Here is a 4,737-nt window from a genome sequence, read left to right as displayed (position 1 = left end):
AGTGACTCAAAAACATCCCAAAATCCCCTCCATATCATCTTTCTTCAGACAATTAGGGAAGAAATCGCGAGCAAATCTTTCCCAAAATTAGGTGGCGCTCGGGCGGTCAAGTCTTACCGCTCGAGCGCCACACTCTCTGTTTTCAACTTTCTCTCGCAGCCAACCGCGCTCGAATTGTAACATCTTACCACTCGAGCGCCAAGTCTTCTGTCAATTTCTTCTGAACTCACATCTCTCGCGCCCGGGCGGTAGAATATTACCGCTCGGGCGCCAACCTTTCTGTCGTTGTCCTCTTGGTTTGCACATTTTATTTCCGATTCTAGTTTTCCGGCCATTTTACATTCAAATTCATCATGTAGAAGTGAGACAAAATCATTTGCATATGATTACGCTAAAACGAACAAAAAGTAAATTAAATGCACACATGAACAATGCCAACACCCACAAAACTAATGCAATAAAACACGTAAAAATGACAACTATCACTTCTTCAATAGTTGAACACTCCTTCGGCTGGCCAAGCTTCTGAGGTTCTCCTGCTGATCCACCTATCAACTGGACGATCAACTGAACTGCTCATTTGACATATCTGTTCGCCTTATTCAGTTTGTGCGAACAGTTGGTTCTTCAGTTTGCGATTTAGATTCCTCAAAACAGATACTAGCTTCTGCACACTTAAGGTAAATTATTAGAAACAAAATAACAAGTTATTTTAACATCAAAATCAAGATTGCGAACTTTGAAAAAATTCCAACAATACCCTATCCTAGGCATCCCCTTAAACAACATAATAACATGTTTTTGGATGAAAAATCAAGAGTTTAGGACATGTATGTGTATAGTTACGAAAAATAACAATTTGTGTGCCTTGTTTTCATTCAAAACATGCTTAAAAAATTACGATGGTGTGATAGATGTTTGAAAGAAGAATATGGCGTGCTTTTGCATATTTAATGCACGAATAAACGTTGACGATTGCGAAGAACGACGACGAACGACCTTGGCTTGATTTTTTCTTGAAATTTTCGAACACTTCCTTGATGAATATGATGTGTGTGTCGTGTGTTATGAGGGAGAGAGTGTTTTGAAAGAGTAGGGAAAGGGGGCCGTGAGTTATGAGAAGGGTTAGGGTAGGTTTTGAATATTAAATACTTAATTAAACACTAATCAAGCTTATACCCATTAGGAAGGTTAATTAGGCTCATTAGTGCTCAATTAAAATATTAAAAATTATTTTGAGTAGACAAGTTTGTGAATTTATTAGCCGGGTTGCCAATACGTTCGTATTTTTGTTGCAAATCTAACACCGATAAAAACTATGTCCCGGCGTATATAATCACCTCAAAAACCCCTTATTTAATCATATTTTAAATAATTAAAACAATTATTTAATAAAAACATTTTCTATTTTTCAGTCATTGGTCTCCGTTCCTCGATCGCAACTCGAATAACCCTTAAAAATAAATTTTATTGTATATAAGTAGAAAACTACTAAAACATCATATAAACATATCACATGATCAATTTAGCAATTAAAATCGATTAATTAACTATTTTTCATATCCCCTAGATTTGCATGCAGTTGGATTACGTCATTTTAATTTCCCCCTACAGAGAGTGTCTGATGTGCATAAGACAGCATTCAGGATTCGTTATGGGCACTATGAGTCTATGGTGATGCCCTTTGGTCTGACGAACGCGCCAACGGTCTTCATGGATCTCATGAATAGCGTGTTTCAGCCATATTTGGATCAGTTTGTCAAAGTTTTTATAGATGACATACTGATTTATTTGAGGAGCAGCGAGGAGCACAGTCAGCATCTGAGGACCGTACTGCAGACTCTATAGGATAGACGACTGTATGTCAAGTTCAGTAAGTGCGAGTTCTGGCTTAACAGAATGGCGTTATTGGGCCACATTGTATCTCGGGATGGTATAGAGGTCGACCCTAGTAAAGTTGAGGCAGTCAGAGATTGGCCAGTGACTAAGAAAGTGACAAAGATCCATAGCTTCTTCGGACTGGATGGTTATTACTGGAAATTTATCCAGGGCTTTTCTTGCGGTGCCTATGACCGCGTTGACAAAGAAGAATGCCAAGTTTATTTGGGGGTCTGAGTGCCAGGAGAGCTTTGACAAGCTGAAGCAAGCGTTGACCACTGCACCAGTTCTACCTATGCCATCAGGGCAAGGAGAGTTCGTGGTTTGCACAGATGCTTCGAAGTTTGGTTTGGACGCGGTTCTGATGCAGCACGACAGAGTTATAGCCTACGCGTCCAGATAGCTTAAGGTCCATGAGAAAAACTATCCGACTCATGACCTCGAGCTAGCAGCAGTGGTTTTTGTTATAAAGATTTGGAGGCATTATCTGTACGGGGAGAAGTGCAGGATTTTCACTGATCACAAAAGCCTGAAGTACTTCTTAAATTACAAAGAACTGAACATGAGACAGCGGAGATGGCTAGAGCTAGTGAAGGATTATGATTTTGACATTAGCTACCAACCGAGTAAGGCTAATGTAGTTGCAGATGCCTTGATTAGAAAGATTGCAATGATCGCTCAGCTATAAGTACAGAGACCGTTGCAGATAGAGATTCAGTGGTTTGAGCTTGCAGTTTATGCCAGGGGCAGTGCCCCCAATCTTTCTACCCTGTCAATTCAGCCGACACTGAGAATTCGGGCAGGGCAGACTACAGACGAGCAGCTACTGAAGTGGAGACAGAGGGATGAGGCTAAGGGTCGGAGACTGTATACAGTTGTGGACCACATAGTCAGATATCGTGACCGACTATGGGTTCCTAGGACTGATTCCCTGAGAGTAGATATCTTGAGTGAGGCCCACAGCACCCTGTACTCCATCTATCCAGGGAGTACAAAAATGTATAAGGATCTTCAAACACTTTATTGGTGGCCAGGCATAAAGAGAGATATTATGCGTTTTGTCTTTGAGTGTTTGACATGTCAACAAGTCAATACCGAGCATCAGAGACCTGCAGAGAAGCTGAGATCACTCCCTATTACCGAGTGAAAATGGGAGAATATTACCATAGATTTCGTGACAGAGCTTCCGAGGACGACTGGAAGATATAATTCCATTTGGGTGATCGTTGATCAGCTCTCTAAATCAGCACACTTTTTACCGATCAGGAAGACTTTCACCATGACTCAGTACGCAGAGTTGTACATTAGAGAGATAGTCAGGCTTCATGGGATTTCGGTGTCTATCTTGTTTGATAGGGATCCGAGATTCACTTCTGCATTCTGGAAGAGTCTACACCAGGGATTGGGTACTAAGCTGCTATTCAGTACTAGCTTCCATCCTCAGACTTACGGACAATCAGAGAGAGTAATTCAGATTTTGGAGGACCTACTTAGAGCTTGCATGATCGACTTCCAGGAGAGTTAGGAGCCGAAGTTATCTCTTGTGGAGTTCACGTACAACAACAGTTTTTAGGCATCGATCGGTATTGCTCCATATGAGGCATTGTACAGGAGGAAGTGTAGGCCTTCAGTGTATTGGGATGAGTTAGGAGAGAGGGTAGAGATAGGGCCGGATATTGTCAGTCAGACTTCAGAGTTAGTGGTCAAGATCCGAGATTGGATGAAGGCCGCTTAGAGCTGACAGAAGAGTTAAGCAGATCAACGGCGTCGAGATCTTGAGTTTGCCGTAGGACACCATGTGTTCGTGAAGGTCGCACCGATGAAGGGTGTGATGAGATTTGGGAAGAAGAGCAAGCTCAGTCCGAGATACATAGGGCTGTTTGAGATCTTGGAGAGAGGTGGGACACTCGCTTACAGAGTTGTATTACCACCGAACCTGGCAGGAGTTCATAATGTGTTCCATGTTTCCATGTTGCGGAAGTAGATATCGAATCCTTCGCATGTACTGATTTATGAGCCACTTCAGCTGACACCGAACATGTCCTTTGAGGAGAGACCAGCTTAGATTTTGGACAAACAGGAGAGGAGGCTCCCGAACAAGGTGATTCACATGGTCAAAGTCAAGTGGCTGAATCACTCCGAGGAAGAGGCTACTTGGAAGACGGAGACCGAGATGAGGAGTCACTACCCAAAGTTATTCAGTATGTTTTAAATTTCGAGGAGGAAATTCTGTTTAGGGGGGAGAATTATAAGTTCTAGGAAATTCAAACTACTTAACCTGAATTTATGCAATATAAGATTTTAATTAAAATATGTGTTTAATAATTTTATTCATGTAATGCATGATTATTGTATGGTTAGAATTTATTTCATGATTATTTTAAAGTTTCATGCATTAGGGTTCTAAGTTGTATTTCGTGCTCGAACGAGGAACGAAGACCGGAGAAAATTAAGGAAAATATTTTTATTGAATAATTATTTTTAATTATTTAATTCGAGGTGTATATATGTATGATTTTTGAAAATGGGCCTTGGGTGGGCAATTTTACTCGCTGAGTTATATTTTTAACTAGTACGCAATTTATAACTGTTTGGAGGACTTTTTGAGGGTTCGAGTAATATTTCAAAAAAACGTACCTAAACGAAATATTTTTCAGGACTGTTTTTGTGACTGCCCGTATTTCGTATTCATAATTTTTCGGAATTATTAAAAATTTTCTCTTTAAATAAATAAACTTGCAATGTATAAAAACATTCGTAAAATAACTCAACGGTTTAACATAAACATAGCAGCGGAAACTGAATAATATTTTAAACAATAACTTAAAATATATAAAAGTTTTAACAAGAGTTTGAACA

Source organism: Primulina huaijiensis, chromosome 9 (assembly GCF_012295235.1).
Source record: "Primulina huaijiensis isolate GDHJ02 chromosome 9, ASM1229523v2, whole genome shotgun sequence".
Classification (NCBI taxonomy): Eukaryota; Viridiplantae; Streptophyta; class Magnoliopsida; order Lamiales; family Gesneriaceae; genus Primulina; species Primulina huaijiensis.
The sequence above is the reverse complement of the archived record's forward strand: the minus strand, read 5'-3'. Positions refer to the sequence as shown.